Below are 26310 nucleotides of genomic sequence, written 5' to 3' on the forward strand. Positions count from 1 at the left end.
CAGTATGTTAAACAACTATGGACTATTGACAACAGGGTGGGATTTATGAGGTCTCTCATGATCGATCTCTTTCTATTTAAATAGCTGATAAATTACAGTCTGAGGAATTATAATATGCCTGTTGGTTAAGAGCAGTTATGTTTTTAACAGATTCTTGCACTTGTTGCGGTAGAAGCTTTGAAATCTGATCTATAACCCACACATGAGCAGGTATATAAGCTCTTCTTTCACAGGCCAGATATGATGGATACCTCTATTCATATTGTCTATTTGCTTTCCTTTATTTCTGATCATATTACAAACCAACATTTTGGGTGTTTTGTTCTGAGTTACAGATAAGTACTTTTTTGCACAGCAGATTGTTCTCACAATATATTAGTTTTCCATCTGTCAAGTAAGAACTTCTTAAATAAATATGGCTGTGTTGGGTTTTGATCTTCTTTTTTCTAGCTTGCCTACTATTCTCTGTGAGGTAACAATAGCAAGTGACAGTTATGAAAACCAGACACTGATTCATACAGTGTCTCAGACCAGAAAGTATGCATTCTCCTGACTGGCTGCAAAACACAAGTAAAAAGCCCTTTCCTTTCAATTGTTCTGACTTCTAAATCCCAGCTGAAGGGAAATGTATAGCTCAGCCTGTACCAAAGCTGCTCATTCCAGCATCAGCTTTCTGTGGTGTTTCACAAGCTGGGCACCCACTCTTCCTCCATGCAAGACTGCCAGACATCAAAGAGCATATCCCATAAATCCTTCAGCTATGTATCTTCACCTGCAGATACGGCATCTTGACACTGTTGGCTGCCAGGACAAGTTACAGCAATGCTCAGTTTACTGTTCTTCAGAGGAAAATATTCAACTAGACTTTCAATAAAGCCATTTCAAGAAAGGTGGTGTAAAACTTCTATTGGAAGAATTGAATTGCACTCTTCTGTGCAGAATTGCGCACCTCAATCCATGCTTGGTGTAACAATGGTAATTTGCTAGTTTGACTTTCAGTAGACAAAAGACATTATGTTTGCAGAACCATCTTGCATAGAAAAAGGCTCAGGTGGTTTGCAGGCCTGGCTATAACCTATGTGGCATGTGTGCATGCTAAACCGGCACACAGCACTCTTGATAAGCTCAAAGTCTGGTCAGCAGCTTCTGTTGGGTGTGTTGGTGAACTTAATCCAGCCTGTTGTGTCAAATGTATATTGCATTGTAACAGTACCTATCAAGAAGCAAATTACTGAAGAGGCAGCAAATTAAGCTGTCCTTCAGCCCTACATATAGGGTTTCCTGCTGTGCAGAGATTGAAGTATGCACTAACAAACATGCCTTAGCCAAGATGTAGGACTTGCGTCTGGAGCAGGATTTTAAATTCCTTTTCCAGCACTGTCCAGAATTACCTTCCACAGTTGAACACAGTACTGCAGGTGGAGTGTCACAAGAGGGGAGAATAGGGGTGGAACCACCTTCCTCAACTGGCTGGTGACAATGCTGGTGATGCAGCCCAGGACACAGTTGGCTTTCTGGGCTGCAAATGTGGACTGCCAGCTCATGTTGAGCTTTTCATCAACCAACACACTCAAGTCTTTCTCCTCAGGGCTGCTCTCAATCCAGTCTCCACCCAGCCCATGTTTGTGCTTGGAATTGCCCTGACCCAGGTGTAGGACCTTGCACTTGGCCTTGTTGAGCTTCATGAAGTTCATATAAACCCATCTCTTCATCCTGTCCATGTCCCCCTGGATGACATCCCTTCCCTCCAGTGTGTTGACTGCACTACACATTGATCACAACTCTTTGCATGCAACCATCCAGCTAATTCCTTATCCACTGAGTAGTCCATCAATTTGATGTCTCTCCAATTCAGAGACAAGGATGTCATGCTGGAGAGTGTCAAATGCATTGCACAAGTTGAAGTACTCTTCCTTCCAGCTTCTGTACTGGTAGTGTTACCTAATGGCTAATTTAATTCATTCAGTACCAGTTTTGTATTGGTAAATAATAAAAACAAGATCAGTCCTAGACTTGTTCGCTGAGGAGCAACCCTCAATGAACTAGTTCTTCTGGAGGGAAGTTGTGCATATCATCTCTCAGATGCGATATGCAAAGTAACCACATTCAGTTTGCAAGCTGGCAGAGGACCCGAGGCAAGAGTAAGGGCCAGGGTAAGAGCAGTGTGAGTCTGCTCAGGGAGGATCGCAAGTGGGGAAGCTGTTGAAAGCTGTACTCAGAACAGCCAGAGAAGGTCACAGATGAAGAACCAGCATCTCAATAGCAAACTCCTGTCAGGTAAAAGCACTTTCAGAATCTTTGAAACCACCTGATCATGCGGGCACTGACCATCTTGTGGGGGGACTGCATTCCATACGCTGGTGACTGCAGGAACACCAGGAGTGCTGCTGGAGGACATACACCTCACAGCACAGGAATGTCTGGCAGTTTTAAGAGTTTCCAAGAAGGCAGGTTTTCAGAACAGACACTGCTTTCTGATGTTTGAGACACAAACATTGCTGCATTGTGTCTCACACAAGAACCAGAATACAACGGAGGCCTGGAGTATGTATATTTGCCTTATTCTCATATTCTGAGAGCAGAATTGTGTCAAAATAAACAAATGGTGAGCAGCTAGCAAGATTTTTAATTTTTTTTTACAATTTATTTATTTTCAAACATCAATGATGAACGTTTCATGTGCATATAGGCACACTCTCCCTTTCTGTTCTGCTCTTTCATGTTTTTTGTAACAGTTCTCCTTGAAGGAAGCCATTACCATTAAAAGTGTATGAAGAAATGCTTGAAGAATTTAGATTTGTGTTAAAAAAGAACAAAAGAAGACAAACATATATCTTAATCTTATGCTTTATAACTGATATCAAACTGATATATATCTAATATGTATCAGATATCTGACATATTTCTATCAGACTATATATCTGACTCTCTCTGATTCAGATATTATTTAATAACCCACCTAATTCCTCAGACCTGTTAAGAGTTTACTGTTAACCAAAGTTGTCCCATCTGAACTCTAGGAAAAATTTGTTTAAGATACAATGATGAACTTCATCCCAGACTGCCAGAAAACATCCATCCACATCTAAAGAAGATTAAATGCAAACTCTCCAAAGCCCTGCCTATCAATCAGCAACCCTATCACTACAATGTCTAGACACGGAGATAACCCTCCTGATGGAAGCAGATGGTAAAGACCTTGCCACATCATGGATTTCCATGAAAGATATGGTGACACAAGGTTAAATTAACAGCCCCTTGGCAAAGCTTTTCATAAGAAAAAGGCACTACCATATTTAGATACACACAATAGGAGGAAGTTAATAGGGTTTTTTTAAATTCACTCAGGCTGAAAATTGATGAACCTGAGCCTGGGCTGTAGCAATAAATGAAAACTGGAAAAAAAAAGGGAAAAAGGAAAAAAAGAAAGAAAAAAAAAGCTATGGCAGGGACTCCAGAGCAGATTTATATCTCAGGAAATCAAATCAAGGAAACTGAGGAAGCAAAAATGTTTGTATTTCCTTTAAGTAAATATATATAGGAATATTTCTATTCCACTGAAACAACTCTTCCTGAATACTACATGCAAAAGGAGTCAGGCTGTCATTTAATACTTAAGGAGAATAAAACTTAAGACCTTCATGAGCCAGTATGTGTACAGAGTAGAATACATAATAGGCCTAGGTCCTAAATACTCTGAGACTCTCTTCTTACCCAAGAAAGCGCCACTGACCCAAGCAGTTTGACTGAAGGCAGAACTTGGGCCTTTGCTCTCTGGGTCCTCAGACGAAGACTGTCCTCCAGTCAGAATCCTCTCCATACAAAAGAAAAAGACCTTGAAAATTTTTTATTTTACTTAACCTCTACTCACCCCACTAATTCAGAGTAATGTGCTGGCTTCCTTCTCACCAATTTAGTTGCACTATTGCCCAATGGACACTGCTGTGCCAACTGTGGTGATTTTAAACCTTTTTCTTGGAGTGGAAGAGAGGTAGACAGTTTCATGGGGCTCTGCAACACGTAACACATTCAAACAGCAGATAAAATATCTGGGCATCAAGGGAATATCAGATAATTTTTCCAAGTTTACAGGTGTTTTTAGGACTTGATTCTTGTAAAAAAAATATAATAACGTGTATATGATTTTTAAGAAATGATGGCTGGGACTGGTAAAGAAAAAGGAACTTTATTATGGAATAATCAAAAAAGAACTCTTAAGCCACGTGAGTAGCTTCCTATATGAAGAACATCTGTGCTGCTGCACTGTGAGCAGGACAAACTGTTGTACCATGAGGAAAACCACACACAACTCTGCAACCTCTCTCAAGACTCCAATTTTAATCAGGAATATTCCAGGTGGAAAGGGTGTGGAGAACGGCTTCTAGAGAATGGGCTGTGCTAACAGTGATCAAACCTGCATGAAAAAGCAGGATTTTTTTGTCTGGCGAAATAAAGGCAGAGGGTGAGGAAGGAGGGGAGGGTGATGATGTGACTGATCACTTACATATATTAGGAAGAGAGAGAGCTATGGTCAAGATTAATTTCTAAAGTTAGGGTCAATATCACATACTAACAAGCAGAGCATAACTGCTCTTCAGAACTATGTAAGATGTTTTTGCTGCAGGTGTGTCGTGATTTACCCTTAAAGGTGGCACTTTTAAGGGTAAAATAGTCGCTCTAATAGGAGACCACCAGTGTGTTGGCAGAGTAATTTCAGAGGCACGGACCTGTGAAACAATTGTTCTTACCAATTTTTCCTGTCTAGACTGACCTTCCCTACTCCTTCACCCTAAGCCAGAACAATAAAGCTATGTTTTGATTTTTTCCTACAAATGCAAACACATGGTTGTGTCCTCCAAGATTAAAGACAGGGCAAGTCTCATACATTTTACCAACCAGCCAGGAAGTCTTTGTGCAACAAAACCTGATGGCTCAAATTCTTCCTTTGAGTGCTATTTACTTAGAAATTAGAGGTTTTACCTGAACTCACAGCCGCAGTGCACTAAGAGCTGTATGAGCACACAAAACTTCACTTCAGAGACTGAACAAGCCAAAAAAAAAATCAGATGGACAAAATGGGTACAATAAAACAAAAGAAAGAAATTATTTACTCAAGCAGTGCCCTGGATTAATGAAAAAAATCCAGTAAAGTAACCAAAGAAAAGAGCTCTGACATCTCATCTTATGCTTTAGGAAATCAATAATATTGCTTTGGATGTGCAATGGCCTCTGGACTGTAATTAAGCTGAATCTATAGATACATGCATAAATTCCTTATTAGTCTATATATACAGAGACCACAACTGTTTATTTCCTCTTCTATCTAAACAAATACCAATAATTTACAAATTTGTTTTAATTTTCACATTTGACTGGTAGAAGCTTCAAGAAGTTCAACATATTAAGTAAGCCAATCAGTATGAAAGACAACTTTAAAACCCATTCTTAAATGATGCTGTCCCAGCATTCTTATTTTGCAAATCGTATCACCAGGACCTTTATGAAAAAAAGGCAAACAGGTAACAAAAGACTTTTTTTTTCTTCATAATATTGAGTGTGAAAGGTGAAAAGACAGTGTTTTAGGAGCTTTAAGATAAAATTAGGGAATAAAACAAAGATACCAGATGCTCTGAAAAGAGAATATATTGGTATAAATGTTCCTGTCTCTTAGTTTCTGAAATAACTAAGGTACTGGCACAAAAGCAGTATGCAAGTAGAGCATGCTTAGGCAAAAAGTGAGAAAGTGTTAAGAAATAAAAAAATCACATCTAATCTACTGGCACATTCAGAAAAGTCCAAATCAAAGTAAGACCAAAAAAAAAAAAAAGTCCCCATGAGTTATTAGGGAAATAACTGAGTGTTTTCTGGAATCCTGCTTGACTTGCAGTTCTGGGAGGACTCTATTAGTGGTGGCTATGTAAAATAGGAGATGCTCTGTGGTGGGAATATGAATAGTTTCATCTTCTGCAACCTGTAACATAGATTTGCCCCCTTTGGTGTAACAGAAATAGCAAATTTTTGCCTTTATGTGGTCCTTGAAGAAGATATTTCCTGATCTTGTGTGAAAAATTAAGGTAGGTAGAGAGGAAACAAACAGTATGAGGAATGCAGGCCTGTGTGCAGTAACATGTAACAGTTCCCTGAAAAGGAAGACCACAACACAGTACATTTTTTTCCTCTCAGGGATAGAAAAAGACAGAAAGGAGGGGATAGGAGATATCTGGGGATAGGAGAAGAAAGAGCAAGATAATCAAGGGAACATCCTTTCAAAGCATGCCGATAAAAATGTGCTATTTCTAACGAGACACGTGGAAGGGAGGAGAGGAAGCAGTTCAAGAGGGGTAACAAATGAACAAAGGACAGACTTTTGAAATTGCTGCTTTCCCTAGCAGTAGACACTCAGCAGTTATGGGCTGGAAATGGCAGTAACTCATAGAAAACCTCTCCACCTTGCACAGCTAATACAAGCATGTATGGATGCAGGTAGGTGACAGGAGCTTAATGGGTGGGAGCATCATCAGCTGAGGCTTGAAACACAGACATTAGTATCTCTGGGGGTACTGAGACTACATTTCTGCAATTGTTGCAGAAATAGCGAAGTTCTGCATGTTCCTCACAGATGGCTGTGCCAGACACCCAAGGTGAAAGGATGTGCAAACACATGGTTGCGTGTTAGGGCAAGGCTGATATTTCAATGTTGAGGAATACCATATGCGAGAGGGCATACTGTGGTGATACTCTATAATTTCCCCTTTCAAGGAGACTGAAAAGACCTTCCAAAAATGGGGCCACAGCTTTTCTTAATTTCTTCCACTCCCCATTTGACCTCCATATCTTCTCAATACTATGTGTGCATGATGCTTTCCTTAAGCAAGTTGACCCTGGTAGATGCAGAAGAGCTTGCTTGCTCACACTTTCCTTCAGAGGATGTGGCCTTGTAATGTTCAATAGTGGCATTTGGCTTTGGGACATGTACAGAAAGCTCAACATTAGGGACAATACTGGGTGAAAGTAGTACGAAGAAGAGGAAAGTAACACATCACCAGTGGCTTGATAAGAAGGGGTGAAAAAAGTGTCTATATCCTCAGCACAACAAATTTTACTTTGGGTGTGAAGGAGGAGGGGAGACTGTTGGACCTTGAAAGAGCTATGCTGACTGCCTTAGCACATGGTGTTAGCTTTACTATCATCTTTAGAAACATTTTCCATGGAAGATATAATGAGATTCACATCACTACTTCACTGCTTGTGGTGTACTAAGAAGATGGCTGAGACAGAACTGTGTTTTCCTAACATATTGTTGGAAAGAAGGGTGAGTATGAAAAGGGGGTTGGGGGATGGTGGAAAAATGGAAGAAAAATCTTGTAAATGCTCTCTCACAACCATAGAAATTACATGTAATTTGATCCTTTCTTAAGATTTTTCTAATACCTAAAAAGGGGGATAATCTTCAGCTCAGCATAAAATGTTTGAGGGGATTAGCTATCCTTCCTGGTCAGATGGATAGTGGTAATTCACACTTCACAAGTCTCCCAGTAGCTGGTCTCTAATAACTTCTGGAAGGCTAATAATTATCCTATAAAATTACCTGGCACTTGAACTGGCAACCAGTTTTACTGCCTGGAGGTGACTGTTAAACAATCTGTGTCTATTGGCAAGCAACACCACATATACCCTTGCAAACCCCTTCCCCCATGATGGGTATGTGAAATTGCATGACACATTCACCACACTGATTACTTATTTTTGTATCCTGCCTGTGTTCATCATCTCAGATACCAGAGGGTATATGAAGTGTCCTCCAAGGCAACATTCACTCCAGCTTGTCACTATAAACAGAAATAGGTGAGTGGTACCTGTGACTTTATCAATGGCAGCTGAGGTCAAACACTGTATACATGGGCTTTAAAGCTTAGCCATAAGGAAGGTATTTATCAGTGATGCTTTAGGCAACTCTGTGCTATGCCCTGTTTCAAAACTTGTTTCTGACATATCCCAGCTGTAAGTATATGCTGTATGCTGTTCAATCTTCATCGCTTTGCCTTAGAAGCCAATGGCAGGAGCACTTGGTGAGGATGTGCATGGGATTTGCAAGAAGCAGATATTATCTAGACAGTTGTTTTATTTGAAAGATTTGGACATAGTCTGAAAGAGGCATTAATTATTAGTGATGGTGTGACTGACACTGGTTTGCTTTTATTAGCTAGGAAGACCATGATTTGATACTGAATAAATTGGACAGTGCTGCTTAACAGCTGGTAAATCCCTCACTCCCCTCCAGCAGCAAAAGCATGAATTCAGGTAGCTCATGCATTCAGCTTCTTTTCCATAGGCTGAAATCTCAGTAAATTGATTTCTACTCTCTAATCTGGTATAGTGTTTTCTGCTCATCACAGCCTTTTTCCACATTTGGCTTAACTCTGTAATATGGGATCTCTCAGAATCAGGAAATACTTGCAGCTGATCTTTACAAAACATGAGTCAAGATCATAAGCTGTATCGCAATTTTGGTGATTGTGGCTTCCTTCCCACATTCAATTTCCATCTTGAGGGTCATCATTCCAATGGACTCAAAAGAATGGAAAAGAAGTGGGAACAGTTCCAGTGAACCTCATTATTTTTGAGCAGGGAATATTAGCTGATGGCAGCACAGAGTTGTATATAGTGACAAGTGGAAAGGTTGAGTTTGTTCTTAGAATATTTACTCTATTTTATTGTCATTGCTGCACTTTTATGAAGGGCCTATGTACTAATGTGGTTCTTGAACCTGTGGGCAAATATACATTGACATATGGTGATTATGTGTGCTTACATAAATCCAGGTCCAGGATCAGAACCGTAGTCAAGGGATGACCTATACCCTTTAAAATACTGGCTGACTGATATGAAGGGATTCCTCTGAGTTAGTCAGAAACAGGACTCAAACACATTTTGGATAGGATCTGCTTGTCAAGACACAATGTTTGGAGGAATTTGGAATATAAGCTTTTTTTTGGATTTGGCATTAATTTTTAAAGCTACACCACAAAAAGGACCTGTGCCTCAGGTGGATACTTTTCTGATGTTAGAATGCAGTAAAGCTGGCTGACACAAGTCTTTGCAGCTTGAATACCTTTGGCATTAATTAGAACTAAAATGTCAGTAGCAATTAAAAAATGTTACTCTACAAAATTAGGGTAAAATGGTTTGAGTGCTCAAGGCTCTTAAAGTTACACAGATCCAACTAAACATTTATGTATTTCCCTGTATTATGTAATTCTTCAGTTATATGAAGACCGACCTGTAATATGAGGTTGGCTGAGCCTGAATCAGCAAAATATTTTGTGCTTCTCTCTGTGTATACAGACAGTGGTGTCTTGAAAATTCACATCTGAAATCAGTTTCCTTCCTTTTACTCATTAAAGTTAGAAATTTTTTTTTAGTTAGTTGAAAATGTCTTTTAGTGCTTCTCCTGACTATTACAATCTTGGTAGAAACTTTTTCTCTTGCAGAAAAGGGGTTTCTTGTGCAAAAGTGCTGGAGGGAGAGTTCCAGTGGTAAATTTGCAGTATGAATGTGTATGGATGTCAGCTGCCAGAGAGGTATCTCCTTCTGTAGTCTATAAGGTGAAGAAGACTTGCAGGCTTGTTGCTGATTCCTAGCTTTCTATGTAGTCTGTTGAATGATTGCAGAAAAGTGCACTTAAACTCACCATTCCTCAGTTTACTTATAGTAGATGAAGGGCATCTCCTTTTGTCTGGGGCTGTGCAAACACGCACAAAATTCATGATAAGACCTCCAGCTTGTAAAGTTTCTTGGCTAGATTTTGTGGTATTGCCATCAGAAACCTGAGAATTCAACAGTTTTGAGCCCTCGAAGATTTAAATATTATTGTGGCCTAACAGACATAAGGACAGTGCAAACTAAGTCCTAACTAGGAGTGTTACAGTTTGACTTTTTACCATCATAAAACAGGTCAAGGCAGAACTTGTAAGCAACTTATATTTCTTCCTGAGGGAGTGAACCAGCTGGAGAATTGGCCTCGAGGTTGAAAACACATCCAATGCATTCAGTAATCTTTAAAAACTGCATTGCTTGTCGTCCCTCTCTACTTACTTAGAAGGAATGTCAGGCATTTCTGAAAAGACAGTGGGTTAGCTGTCAAATGTAACAAAGACAGAAAATAATTTCAGAAAGAAAGTAAGTCTATGTAAATTATAATACTCATCTTCTTCTACACTAAACCACAGCTATGATCATTTTAAGTGATTTTTATATGGCATTTTAAAATCAAATGTGATTCTCTTGTTCATTCTCTGGCAATATGCCTTGAAATATTCCATTAAGTGTTTTCAATTACATGCCAGTCCCAATAGGATCTCAGTAAGAGGTTTTAAACAAGTATCTTATCTATCACATTATCTAATGTAGTTTGAATACTATCAATGTTGCAATAAATAAAGATAAGTAATATAAGTGTTGTAGCTTTGGATCAATGGACTGGTAGCAGCTGAGGAGATCTACATATGTACTCTTCTCTTTAAAGAAAGGCTTTAGGACTTGCCACTGGAGCAATTTAAACTGCCTTATATCAAGTCTATTTCAAGGATAAAAACAAAATGAAACTTAAACTACATTATTATTTCTGAAAGCATTGATGAGTGTATTTTTGAAACATATGGAGGTACATTATCTGTATTATGACACAAATTACTGCTTAAATGCTGAATGGAAGAGGCTGCTGAGGGATGCAACTAACAACACAATTGAGCACTTGTCTTTGCCATGCAGCACCAGAGTAGAAGGGGGTATGCACATGTGCATACCTCTGTGTGTGCATGTGCTAACATGCTGGCCATTTGTACTGCTACCAATGCAGCTGACCATATTCTAGATAATTCGCTGGACAAGTTTATTCCATTCCTTTAAATACATGAGCATATACACCATTTTACAGATATGAAGTTTCATGTTTCAGCAAAGGAAACTTGTTTATCAATGTAAGCTGTTCACAAGATAAGGGGTTTGCATCTTTTTTATTTCTTACTCTGAACTGCTCACAACAGCCATGATGTTTAGCTTGACTCTGTGCTTAGTTCTACTGATGGCTAGAACAGAAGTATCGGAAAGCTTGTGTAATATCACATGGCATTACTTCTGATGTCTAACTTTATGGTTTGAACATTAACATCATTAGAAATCCCCCTTAGAATGGTTGTTTTTAAATAATAATAATATTATATAAAGATGGTTGGAACAAACAAGCCAACTCATTTTAAGACTGGACTTAATTGTTTGTGAATATGGTATGGTGGTATCGGTTATGTCAGCTCTACAGTTCCTTCCTGGGCCCATGATTTATGTCTCTAACATGGTCCTAGGATCAAGTTGCTCTCCTCTGCCTTTCTTATGGCCTGGCTATGATCCTTCAAAGTCCATACAACCTTCTGTCTTGGGAGCCCCTTAGCCTTCACAGTGAGAAGCTGTGAAAAACTATCATTGTTTTCACATTTGATGACAGGCTGGCTGTTGGGAAATGAAGGTAGAGAAAGGAGAGCTCCATCACTGTCCAATTTGCTTTCTTGCAAGCTTCTTAGCTTCTTGTCGTATTTTAACAAAGATTTATAACATGCTGACTACCTAAGACCCCAGGGTTGCTAGAAGAAAAGTGGGGGGAGGGAACAAAAGCTGCTAATAGAAATGTAACATTACATTATGGTAATTAGCATGAAATGTGAAGATTTTTATAAATTGCTTATCTGTTTTAATTATTCTTCTTCTGTAATATTAATGCATGGATAAAGAACACTTAATTGGAAAATAAATGAGAGATCTAAATGTATTCTCCCCCCCCCATGTATATCAAGGGAAGCCTGGATATTAAATCTTGAACTTCCAAATTCTTGCCGTTATATTGTAGAAATGTATAAATTAATCAAACATTTATTATAAACCAAGCCTTGTCAAATCTCAATTCTGATGGATTAGCTAGTGAAGGAGTCCTGATGTTGTGAAACCAGTGCAGTTTGTTTAATTTTCTTAATTTCTTTGTTACCACGATTACAAACTAAACCTATCTGTAAGTTTTCTCTAAATGGCATTTCCCTTCATTACCTCTACATCTGCATATCTCACAAATATGAATCTCCTGTACAGACAACAGCATTTTTCAAACATGAACAAAAAGACTATGGGATGACAGTAATTTTCTATTAAGTCTCCTTGGAAGCCACTACAAAGCAAAACTATATGTATGTCCCAACTGTCTGCATGTATTAATGTGTTATGAATGTACATTCATGCCTCGTCATTGAAGAATATATGTGAAAACCAATTAACCGTATGGGTAGCCAGAGACATAAAATTGAAAAGATAGGAGAATAAAACCTGAGAAATGTGACAGAAACAGAAGGAGACATCTTTAAATCAAAAGTAGGACTTAGAGTTTCTGCTCTGTTGCAGTTTCATGTTTATTAAAAGGATTTATCCTGGTATCATCAAGACTGAGGCCACTAGCTGTTCAGTTCTCCTCCATTTATCTTATTCCAAGATTTCCAGGTTATGAGGATTACAAAATCCAGTCATGCAAGCCCCCATGCATAGTATTTTACATACTCCATGAAAAATACATTCTGCAGACGACATGTAGTTGTTTTCCCTCCTACTTCCAACCCTCCTCTCCAGTTTGGTTTTTTTCATTATGAGTGCACAGTTAATGCTAATCAGACAATGTCTCTCCTACATAAACACTGTCATTTCTTCTGAAAATTTCTTTCTTTCTTTTTTTTTTTCCAGGGTGGGGAGTGTAATATAGAGAAAATCCTCAGAAAATCAAAGAGATTAACATACAGGCTGATGTTTATGTTAACATATGTGGAGATTATTAACTACAGGATGCATAATTGCTGATTTCTAAAGTGCAAATTCTACTTTCTGACAGTCATATTCCTGAGCTTTCTTTTAAAAATACTCTTCCTTTGTGAGTCATTTTAAAGTATCAGCCCAGGCACCATGAAGCTAACCAGTCTTAAAAGAAGAGAGTACATAAAATATTTTGGACTAGAGAGGTAAAACTGGTTAATGTTGAGATGTGAGTTTCTCCTGTATTTCCCTGTTTGTCCCAGCATAATGTGAGGAATTGTTTCAGAGAGATGAATGTGTAGCTTGTCCACTATATACCTTGCCAGGAACAGAGTGAGTTCAGTGAGGTAGCAATATGGTCATGTGGAAATAAAGAACCTTACTTGGCCTTTCAGGGCTAAAGGGGGATGTGCCTAAAAAACTGAACTTGGGAAAGACACCTTTACTACAAAACCAGGAACTGCTAGATGACAAACATGCTCTCTGGTGCTTAAAATTTAATGTCATTGTTGCAGCAGGTATTTTGGATTTTATTGGTCAAGCACCAAATTTCAGGTCTTTTTTTATTATTGTTTTCTCTTTTGCTTGTTACAGTCACTTATATTGTAAACTAGTATCAGAGGTGATTTGAATAAGGGGTGTTTGCCATACCTTTCATATAATAATAATTAAAAATTTATTATGGGCAATGAATTATAATAATAAAACCATATTTATAGATGTTTTATAGTGAGCATTCCTATCTCTAGAATACCATAATGGATGTGTTTTATGCATGTTTCTTGTGCAGCAATTTTTTTTGTGTAACAAATGGCAAATACCTTAGAGGGATGATTTCCCCAAACTAAAATCTGGTTGAAAAATTTTATTAAGCCCAGTTCCTCAACAGGACCTTCACTGACCTTCATTTTCAAGGGATATATAAATTGGGCCACTTCACATTTCAGATAAAAATAATAAAGTTCCACATCTTATAGAGGACTTGGAAATTACAAACAAAAAGTGAAAGTATTTCCTTTCAGTTTTATGCTATCTGTCTGTTCTGGTACATCATCAGTGTGAGACTGACTCTGACTGGAAGCTCATGACAGAAATTAAGTCTGACTCATGGAGAAGAGCCACTTCAGACACTTGGAAGGTGCCAGGGAAGTTTTTGATAGGATGACATGATATGAGAGCTTCTGCTCTCCTGAGCTGTGTTTTGCGTGGGAAGAAAACAGATCAATAAAAGAGTCCCCCTAAAATCCCCTGTGTGCATTATTTTAACCCATGGATGGACTTAACACCTGAAGGCAATCTGGCTCTCCCAACCCACTTGGCACTAGGGCTTGAAAAGCTGGCTGTGATCAAGGCAGTGGGGTAGAAGAACCCCTCATTCATGGCATTTTTGTATGCTAAATGCATCCATAGACACCATTTTTCTGACAGAAGAGGGTGGTTTAATAGGCAGTGCAAAACAGATGATGCTGTACATACAGACTTAATATAGTAAGGAAGACAATATTTTGAATATTGTTGTTGATTATAAACAAAGTATCTGCAAGAAAACAGAATTAAGATTGTAATTTAATGGAATAGTGAGAGATGTATTACCTAGCTATATATTCAAATAAAAGATGCAAATAAGTAGATTTGAGCAGTGGCTCATGAAAGTATATTCTTCCTTTTTTCCATGTGGTTAATTTTGGTTTGATTTCCTGCCTTTTTGCAGGGTCAGCCTAATTATTTTTATCCCCATGTGTAAGATAGTATGAATGCAACACAGAGGACGTAGGACAGATCGTGTGTGTTTTCTTGCAATTGAAATGTACATGAATTCACTCATGTATACATGCATATGACCTCTTTATGTTTGTGTTTATGTGCATGCACATACATATGCACTGAGTGTATCCAATATTTTAAGCCACTAGAGATTTGTTTTAAGCACACAGAATGACTCCTTTGGCTATCAGCTACAGTAGTAAGCCTTACTATCCCTGCTCTGCTCTGATAAAGCTGCCCTGCAATCACTGACCTGAAATCTCAGCAAGCTGATGGCTAGATCTTATTTCTGATATGCATTTTGATGAGTGTTCAGTACAAATCCAATCTGAGTTGCAAGCTAGCTGATGTGAGGCTGGCCTTCTGTTCCTTATTTAACACAACCATATTTTTTTCATTACTTATACTAAATTCTGTTTAAGGGTCTATGTTCACCTAAATTTGAAAACAACATATACTTCAGCTGATAGGAGGAATCTGTACACAAGAGCAAGTGAAAAGAAAGAGCTGCACACATTTTCGGCCATAATTTAGTACACAGATGGTAACGATAGGAGGTGTTGGTTGCAAGAAATGAGTTGTTCAGGAAGATTTGCTCAGCTGAATTTTGATTTTGTTTCCAGCAGACCTCCTCACATGGTATTGTTTATGCAAATATACCCTCTTTTCAAAAAGCGTCTGGCTTCAGAAAACCCCTGGCAGTAGAGCACAAAAGCTAAGTTGTACAGCAGCTAGCAGACCTGAAAAGACAAGCTGAATGGAGCAATGGATGCAATATGCAGGCAGCCAGACAAACAGAAGAACCATTCTTTTCTGGGTACCAGTGGTGTGTGGAGAAGGCAGCCTACCCCACAGGGAGGAAGAAAAGGCCCTGAGATGGGGGTAACTGCCCTGTTCCTACAGAAAAAAAAAAAAAAAAAGGCTACAGGGAGCAGAGCCAAGCATTATAGACACAACTGTGCTTAAGACATAAAACTGCTTTAACCCACTTTTAGGACTTCTTGTGGTGTTGCTAACTTTGCCAAGGAAAAATTAATAGGAAAGCAAATCTAAGTTGCTTGTAGGTAAGAAAGATGAAAATAGGAAAAGTAAAAGAATTCAAGTTACAACAGTAACTTTCTAACTTCAGGAAAGAATGATGAGGTTTTGGTTTTGCTATTAACTTTAGCAGATAAGGACACTGCAAATACTTTTCCAGCAGCAAATATTTAGCTGCGATGCAGTCTCTGCAATCAAATACAATTACATGTAGTCACATATAGACAGGGAGAGCAAGAGACCACTAGCATAAGGATGTTACATTGCACAATATACACATAACAGGAAATACTGTTTCCAAAAGCAGTTTAACTTTATATATATATGTACTTTTCACCCAACAAGTGTTTTATTTCTGCTTATAATTTAAAAGCTTAGTAGAACCCAACCATTATGTAGTGAAAACCTATATATATATATCTCACATACTGTTATCATATATAGTATATATATATCACTTTTTTGTAACTTTAACATTACCACCTTATTTGCCAAACCCACTGGTGTCAGTGTCTAATATCTTTGTATGTCTCCTTAAATATTTGACATAATACTTCACATTCACACAGTTTTCCAAGAAAAAGCTGTTAGGGTTAGTTTTCTAATAAAATTCCCATTTTGCATATATTTTCCCAAGTGCTGCATATAAGTGCAGCAGGTGTGTTTAGCACGCAAAACACATACAACCTCAGAAAGTTCCAATATCATGTTGTATGCATAACTGTAAATTCGACTGTAGATTCATTTAATCTATTTTGCTTGGTGTTTTCAAAGGGTTTCATGTGTTATGAAAAAACCACCAGCTCTGTCAAGTGAAACTTTTGTCAGGTCATTCCTATGTTGAATATATGAATAATGTATTTTTAATTTCAGTATTTCTGGATGCTCATCTTTTAAATGAAAGGACAAGTCTAGAATAGTTGTTTGAAAGGGCAGTCAGAGATAGCATGAACAGCACAGAGAAAGCATCTTGAATTGTAGTTGTGCAAAATCTGGTCATTAATTCAACCTTATATCTTATTCTTTTTATGCCAGAAAATCTGAAAACTGAGTACAAGAGAGGATGGCATCATCTGCATTTCAGTGGCCTGCCTTCAATATAAAAGCTATCTTCTTATCTCTCTTTTTTGTCCTCCTACAAGAACAGTAACAGAGACAAGGCCTTTTTTGGAGGGTTTGGTGTTAGAGTGAGGGGTTATTTGCCATCTGCCATCAGCTTGTAGTTTGCATATCAATAAAATAAAATTTAATAAACTAATTTCAGGCATATATGATACAGTTAATGTGGAAGGCCCATTGTTAGGGGAGAAATAGTATATTCTTATCAGTGGTTTTAAACAGCTATTCATCATTTCTAAAGGGCAATTATTTGGAATCTATTAAACTAGAATTCATAATACCCCTGCATACTGAATTTTAAATAGAAATCTGTATTTAGATGAAGGAATACATTAGTATAAGTCATTAGAGCACTGAAAATCCATGACTTGTTCATTTTTCACTCACTTTTGGTTTTTTTTTTCCTGCAAATATGAAGTACCAAGGATCTGAGCATATAAGAAAACTTCACAAAGTCCTTCCTTTTAGGGGAAAGTTTGGATAACAGCAAATTCAACCTCTCCTTCACTTTATTTCAAGTGTGGGAAATTTCTGCTGTGAAAACAAACTGTCCAGGAAAAATGTTTCAGTAAGTAAACAGAAGATACATAACTAGGTAAGCAGATAAGACAGACAGGTAGGTGCATGCATCTGAATGTAGCTGTTGGGCAGTGTAGAGGTAAAGGAATATCCAGAATGTTTCCTTGGATTAGTATGAAAGCCCATCAAAGGACACAGGACAAATATTTCTTGTCAAATGTTATCTAATGGGTGTTTCATTATAACGTGCTGGTTATTCAAAGTTGTTATTACAAGGCTCGATAAAAATAATTGATTCAAAAACTGTAACAGAAAATGATAACAGGACTGGAGAATAGAAACAGTAAATGTTACTGAGCATCACAAGCAAGTAAAACAAAGAAAAAATCTAAGATCCAATAAAGATAAAACATAAGCTAAAAATCACCATCACGTACTGCACATATTTTCGTAGTAAATCTGGTTTAAGAGTTAAAAAAGCACAGAATATAGATGTCTTGCATCTGCTTTGGAACTGTGTGTACACTCTTTACTCCAGCAAGCACACTGTTAAAACATCACTTTTCACAGGTTCGACACACATGTATACACGCATATATCTGTGCACACACATATGTGTGTGCATACTCATACACCTTCATGCTGAGAAATTTTCCAACAAGAGACTTAGTCTACTGAATATATAGTAAACAGTTATTCAATAACATAAAAATATGAGCACTGTATCTGCTGCTTTTCAGGATCCTACTACTCACTAATAGATAGCCACAATAAAATAACCATATGGAAGTAAAGTTCATGTTTCAGCCTGATGCGTTCTTTATCTTTGCAAGGATGATGTTGTCATTCTGTTTCTGTAGAAACAGAAAGAAATTACACACAAACAGGGAGGTATTAAATAAGCTTTCTGGACTCCTGGCTGCATCAATGTTAATGGGTAGAAAGGATGGAGGTTGCATATTTCATGCCATGGTTGGGCACCATCCTCACCACACCTCCCACAGGGAGAGCAGGACAGCCCATGGGACCAAGCAACTGCCAGCCATTGGGGGCATTTTAGTGTACAGGATGGAATGGGCTGAAACTGAATTAAAATCATCATGTTCCCTGGGAAAGCCAAGCACCTGATTTATTGCAGGCTTTTTTATTGCCTTGTTAATCTAGCTCTTCATTATGGCTTTAGAGATGGAGACTTATTTGTCATTCTGCATCTGTGGTTTTGGGTTGGCAGAGAACGCTAAACACTCTTAAGAAAGGATGCATTTTTGTTGCAAAGAACTTTCCTGAACTAATTTTCCACACTGTGGCCTACATTTCTCCTGACTGTAGGAAGCAGACAGCCACTGATGCATTTCTAGGTGCAGAACTGTGTCAGCAGTCTTGCAAGAGCATTCATAAACTAGGCTTCAGGTAAACTAGGTTTCACTAGGTCAGGATCCTACAGCTAGGCTTGTGCTACATTTGGTAACCTTTTACTCTGTGATGTTATTACTGATACATGATACACGATGCATTAATCCAAGCAAGACGTGTACACAAGTACACAAGAAATTTACATGGAGTTGGCACGAATGAGTCTCAGAAGTATTTTATGAGCTTCATGACCTAGCAGCTACTGTTTGGGCTTTTTCAGTTTATCATGGTAATGGGTAGATGTACATTAATAACCACGGCAACCTCAAAATAATCTGACAACCTTAAATTTCAGTGAAATAAATTTAGGTTTAAATTTATTATATTATCCATGTCCTCTACTTAAAAGAAAACACACAGACACACTGGGCCTGTTGATTCCTTTCTCTTTGTGCTATCCCATGTCTGGACAGACACAGTTCAACAAATGTGTGATAATAGAGAAAGTCAAAAAGATTGCTTGCATATATGCCTCTAACTTAAACCTGATGCAAAGCACCTACTTAGTTTTCAGCACAGATTCTCTAGGTTTCTCCCAAATTGATGAAAAGATGTCAACTTTCAGTAATGTCAGGCTACTCCAAAACACATTGTTTGGCATAGCAGCAGTTGCAGCAGTTTGAAAAATGGAGCTTTAGTTAAACAAATAGAAAAGGAAGAAAGATTTAGAAGGAGGTCTTTGGTCTAAATGACTTACCTGGAAGCCAAACAACAAGATATTGGATAAGATAATTAAATTGTTGTGGGTGAAAACTACTGAAAGGGGTGCATGCTCCAGCAAAGCATCTGCGTACATGTTCAACTTGAGTGAACAAGAATGATCTTTGTGTTAAATGGGACTTATTCATGTGGACTGAAGTTGGGCATGTACATAAGAAACAATTGCAGAATTGGGTAGAGGATGCTCATCCCTTCACAAAATCAATCCTGGCACAAGTGACTTGAGATCAGGTCAATATAATTAGTAGTTCCCAATCTCAATTAGAAAATTTAAATAGACAACAGTTCAGATTGCAAAGGAATTTATGTTCATATTTTAAAGGCACACTTGAAACATATCCAGAGTGCCATGCCCTCCATTAATTGTCATCTTGTTAAGTTTAATACATTAATGACTTCTTCGCCGTCTTGTGCAGTGTTCAGCACATCAGAGAGAATATCACCACAGAACTGTCTACCCTGTCACCAGTATGAGTTGCAGAGTAGATTGTTACTAAATCTAAATTTAGGTACCAGGAGAGGATATGCTGAGCAAGTGAAAACACAGAAGCAAAAAGACATGCCATAGCTTTGTGATATGCAGATACAAGCAATCACAACAGACACAAGTAAGGTAGTAAATAGGCAGAGGTCCTGCACTTGATCATGATTTGCCTGAAGATCAAAGATCTGAATATGCCTGATCTAACATAACGAATAATCAAATTGTCAAGTGAACTTGAACACCAGAGCAAATTCAAGAAATATCTCTGTAGCAAAAAGGAGACTTCAGAAGATAAATTGCAAGTCCACTTGTACTTAAGTGCTAAAAAGTGAAGGGAATATCTTTCCCATAGCAGAAGAAAATAAAAAGAGGAATATGCCTTCTCCCTCCCCATGCATTTTTATTGGAGCTCCAGCTAAACTTATGTATGTATATATGCAGTTTTTCCCCACAGAAATAAGTCATCCTAGTTATGGCATAGTTGGGAGGTATTGGCTTGCTCTGCACTTTACCTGGCTTCATACATGAATCGCTGCTTGCAGTTTAAACAGCACAGTGGATATTGAGTGACAGAAGCCATTCTCTACAAACAGCAGCATGAGGAGCAGCTGCACTGTGCACTCACTTCCACCTCCTCCCTGATTATTGGGCCTTATTTCTAGAGAGTTCATAAAAGGGATTATATTAGTGGCAGAAATGTAAAACTCTACTTAAATTCAATAGTGTTTTTTACTAAGGAACCCCTTTCTTCCTTCCTCCTCCAAACCCAAGAAGTGAGGCTAGAGCAGCCTGTCTGGCAGCATTCCTAGTGTGCTATCTTTTAAACCCTTATAAAAAGAAGCAGCTGTGGCATAATTAATCCATGGGATGGTTGAAGATATTATTGATTTGTTAAATTGGAGTATGAACTGAAGTTAAAATATTTTTAGTGCCTGGGTCTTTATCATTGTATAGTCAGGATCAGCTGCTTTGGATAAACTATAGAAAAAGGGCTACAAATTTTTTTGACATTTACAGTGAAGACTATAATTCAGCGTATAGTTTTCCCCTGTTTGTGGAATTCTAATAATCAATACTGTATTATACTATTGCTGGAGTACATAGTGGCATTTATTGTTTGTTCGCACAGTAAAGACATTTGGCAGAATAGTGAAGGTTACCTAGGTAATTTTCTTCTAAACCTTTGGTTTCCCTGTGGAAGTCCTTTGTGGGGAATATATCTGAAAAATTGCTCCTTTTAGTGGAAAGTTTTAATGTGTTCTCGATGGGGAAAAGAAAAAAAAAGTCAAACCAAAACAAAGAACAACAACGAAAAACAACAAAAACAAACCACCAAACCACAATAGAAAGAATAACAAACTTGCTAACAAGAATGACCCCTGTACCCAGAGTATTTGCCTGTGGATCCTTTAAGTGAAAGTGGATGACGGATGCAGTTTTCAGATGACAAAAGTTTGAAGGTTTGCATTATGCTAAACGTTAAGTGTGGATCATCTGCCCAGTAAGTCCAATATGTTTGACATGCACTGTACTTAATGAGCATGAAGATAGTGTTTCCATAGGTTGCAAGTTTTGTAAAGAAGCAAGAAAAATGTAGAGCTCTTGGGACCTATTCTTTCCAAAGAAATCTCAGGTAGAAATCTGGAACCCCTACCTGAAACTAATGCAGAGCAATTCAGAGCAATTGTGAGGCTACTTCTTTCAAATTCACTTTTGTAGCACCACTACATATGAACTTCTTCCTTTTTTTTTCAGACCAGGTTGGATAGCATAGTCACTGGGGTGAGAATAAAGAAAAAGATATCCTTCAAGAAACTGAAGCAAATGTTTTGGTTGGGTCAATGTTTTTCTGAATGCATATAGATACATAACCTAAATCTCTGTTTAGCAGAATGGACCATGCTGTTGTCAACAATGAAACACCATCTTGGTCTGTTTCATGAGTATGGACATTGTTTAATTTTTAAGAGATTTTGTAGGTTTATGTGCTTTATCAAAAGAAGGTGAATACAGATTTCAAGTAGTAATTGCAGTCACTAAAAGAAAAAAATAGGAGAAGGAGAAAGGGCCAGCCATTCTCTATGCCATGTATGACAAGAAAACAGGCACCTACAAGGAGTTACAACCTGTTACTGAGTGAGAGACACTTTAAATTTTCATGAAGAATCATGTTTAAAAAACAACAAAGAAAGGCAAATAAAATCCCCCATTATTAACTAATGTAATCATATGAATTTCAGTGTGCAGCATGTGTGCTGCAGATAGTCATGGTTTATTGTTACAGTGAATTAATAACATTGTTACAATGGATAACATTACATATTCTGGCTATCCCAGAGATAGGAAGACTGTTAGAGTTTCACAGTAACAGAGCAGCTTTAAAATTTTATAAAATAAATAAATAAAAATCAACCAACCAAAAAGAAAAAGAAATCAGGAAAACCAAGCCCACCACCAAGTTAAATTCATTTTTTAATGGTGAGCAGTGTAACCTTGGTCTACTGCAGCAGATGAAATAGCACTTAGAGCACATTGCCTCATTGTAGGAGATACATGCTTTGCATACACACTGCAGTCGATTTTAATCTTGCTGATTGAATTTAGGGTGGATACTAAAAAGCAAACTCATCACCTTCTATGCACTTGATATTTTCAGCAGGAGGAACACTAGCTAGTGCAATATCTCCTCCAATAAAATGAAAATTCATGGCACCACTCCATAGGCTTTAGTTTCTTATCAGCACCTGCAAAACTTACAACCATTTGATTTGTTTTTCCTCATCACCTCTTCCAGATCTGTGTCTACATTAAGGCACACAATTTTTCAGTAACACTGATAATCTTTCAAATATCAAAAAATATTGCTTCTCAAATAATACTCTAGATTCCTCTCTACCACTTACTTAGTGAGACAAAGCTAGGTAAATGAGTTTAAGGAATGTTTAGTCAACTGAGGGACTTGGAATCTGTAGCAGACATAGCATTTATTATTCCCATTTCTGGGAGAAAAGCAGGATTTTCCACTTTCTTTAAGGGAAAAACAAAAAAAAAAAGAACAAGAAAGATTGAAAATTAGCATTTTCTGGTAAATTGTTTATTGAAATTAATCTTTATTTGCTATTTCAATAAAAGGGAAAGAACATACTTTGTCTACAGGAGGTACTACTCAGTATAGTTATTATATTAATAATTATAAATGCTTTCAGGCAATAATAAACATATTTGACATTACAAAATAGAATTCAGCATTACATTTCTGTACACATTGAATGCATCCTAAGTGGATTATATTATCTGTCTGTTGATGTGTCTTTCGCACACATATCATTAAAATTCTGAAAATACTGGAAATACATTCAACATACTGACCCGGAAGCAAGAATTTCATGACTTGTACAGCTGTAGGTGCCAGGATTTATAAATGGAATTCAGACACAAACCTCCTATATTTCTTAAAAAATACATGTCTTGGAATGCAATGTGACATCACCGTGGTTTTACCATAGAGGCTGTGGAAGCTCCATTCCTGGAGGATTTCAGTGCTCAGCTGAGCAAAGAGATGAGCAACCTGCTCTGACTTTGAAGATAGCCCTGCTTTGGAGCAGCAGGGTAGACTAGATGATCTCCAGAGTTCCCTTCTGGGTTCATTTATTCTATTATTCATGGAGCAGTTAACCCACTACAATATTAATAAACATTTGCACATTTAATAAATTCATTATATGCACCTATAATATAAAAGAATCAAAATGACCAAATTTTGTAGATTTTAAAATACAATGCCCCCTTCAAAATTTGTTGTAATTATAGAAATAATTTGATGGATTGAAGTGGATAAGTACTAATATCACTTTACATATTTCTGAAAATTAATTCATTATTTTCATTTACAGAAAATATTTCATCTAAAACCTAAACCACATCATCAAATCTTCTGCTTTTTCTATACCAGACCTTAAAAGGGTTTTTTTTCTGTACAGTTTCAGTGGTTTTCTTTCCTGAACCTTATCTCTCTAATTCACACCATCTTTTGATAACACTGAATTTGATCTAATATTGCACAGGCTACTTTACAACATAAATTCCTTTATAGTTTTACAAGTAAATAAAATTAATTAAGCATTTCCCATTGTCTTGTTTGTGAAAAACTTTATAAAAAAATTCTTATGAATATCTTGACTTCATTGCATTAAAAACACTATTGGTTTGGGTAATAGAATCGGCAGCCCTGAATTAAGAATATTCCCTATAGAAATAATTTGCTTTCATTGCACTGAATAAAATCAAAATCATCAAACCTCTTTACTGCCAAGGGTGTTTGCAGTCTCCAAAGACTTGGGGTTTTTTATTAATAATTTTCAAACTCTGACAGAGACTGCAACTTCCTTTTGGTATTCTTTAGTAAATTATACAATATTTTTATTTTTAGAGGATTCAGAATATTTTCATAGATGTTTAAAGTATATTATAAGCATATGAAGTTATATGGTTATTAAAGATGGTCAAAGTATGTAGACCAAAGTATTGGGTAGACAAAACCCATGTAATCCCTATTGATAGGGGAAAGTACAGCAGATTTTTTAAATCTGAATTTACCTTCTGTGCCCTGTGCACAGCATTTGGGAATCCCTGGATATAGCCACAAATTAACATTTGTATTATAGTTGATTTCTTATGCAAAATTGACAAACCCAACAAGCTGTATATCCCTTTGCATGGATTTACTTTTTTATGTATTTAAGATTTTTTTAAGGAAGGTTTATCAGTCTGTTCATAAGCCCTGCTGGATGCTGAGCAACACTCCAGTGCACTTTTCCAAGATGGGGTAAAACCTTCATAATACTACTATTTCTTCCTCTTCCTCTTCTTCTCATTAATATTAATATTATTATTATTATTGGGGTTTGGTGGCAAAAATTTTGTTCTGCAGTCTGCATTCTAATTGAAATATTCACAAAGAACAAATAATAACCATTCCCAAAGGGACCAAGTAAATCTAACACAAATGAAAGAACGCAAACAGCCACAGTTTCTTTTTGCCTTTCAGTGAGTCTGTAACTGCCATCAGGCACATAGTACTTCTATTTAACTGCCTGGCTGAGAAGGCAGTCAAACATCTACATTTCACCTTGTGGTATGCCTGCAAATACTTTAGTAACTATCTGTGTGAAGTGTCAAATTTGGGCAATATTTCCACTAATTTCTGTTAATGAAACTCCATACACAGCTATTACAGTAGCTGACCCTCAACATACTTGCAAAATGTGTGTCTCTCTTTAGCTAGTGGAGGCTAGCAGCTGTGCTCAGCTCTTCCTGTCAAATTCTTGAGCCCTAAGTTTCTCCTGATTCTTAGGGCCCTCTCAAGTGCTGTCCCAGCCATGCCCATCAGTGTCAATGCTTCAGATCCATATAGCATCTCTCAGATGCTCTCTGGTTGCATTTATATGGCATGCAAGATTGGCTGACTTTGGAATGTCATCTACCCTTTAAACCTTTGATGACCATCTTAATAAGGGCCATCAAGTACTTGCAGATCCACTATATAACAAAATACTGAATTCATGTTGCTCATGCTCCCTTAAACTGAGATGTTACCAGAGAGACCAAGAAAGTTAAAAGAACAGGAGGAATCCTGATGGACAAGGACAACCAAATGATCTTCCAGATCATGCCACCTTGAGTGTTGTGAGAAATCGGGACAGAAATCAGAAAAATTGCTGCCAAGTTTCTCTTTGTCATGGCAGTCATGACTTTGCCTAATAAGCAAACAGCTAGTGACAACTATAGAACCACTAATTTACAGGTGTGGATTTGTGGCATTTCATAAGGAGCAAGAACCTCCTCAAAGAGAGATAACACATATATTTGGTTGTACAGCTTCTGGGCACAGCATTTTCTGCACTGGAAAGTTCATTGCTATGGGAGGTGTGCCACAGCCCATCACCTGCTTTGCTATGTCTGCCTGCTGGTTGCGAGCTCCATGCCAATTGCAGCTGCCCAGGGGAACAGAATACCCAACTGTATTGAGTCTATCCTTGAGACAAATTATAAGCAGGGTGCACTCAGGGGAGCTTAGTCCATTCCATCTTTGCCTATGAATAAGGGTCATATGCAATGACTATGGATTTGCATATAGACATTGGGGATATTATTTCATTTTTGCCTATGATTATGAGATCATGGGCTCCTGATACGTAATGCATATCAGTCCCACAAACTGAACATCTGTGGTCTGAAAATAACCATCTCCCCTGTCTTCAGTAGGACTTACTTGCATATGGCCTGACAAGTGTGAATCCAGATGTTCTTCAACTTTATGGTCAACTCCTGGTGAGTTTAGGCAGCCTAAAATTTGTTCATGCTGCCTTCAAGATTGTTTTCACAACAGATAATGTCCACAGGCAACCAGTTAC

Source organism: Melopsittacus undulatus, chromosome 1 (genome assembly GCF_012275295.1).
Source record: "Melopsittacus undulatus isolate bMelUnd1 chromosome 1, bMelUnd1.mat.Z, whole genome shotgun sequence".
NCBI classification, from domain to species: domain Eukaryota; kingdom Metazoa; phylum Chordata; class Aves; order Psittaciformes; family Psittaculidae; genus Melopsittacus; species Melopsittacus undulatus.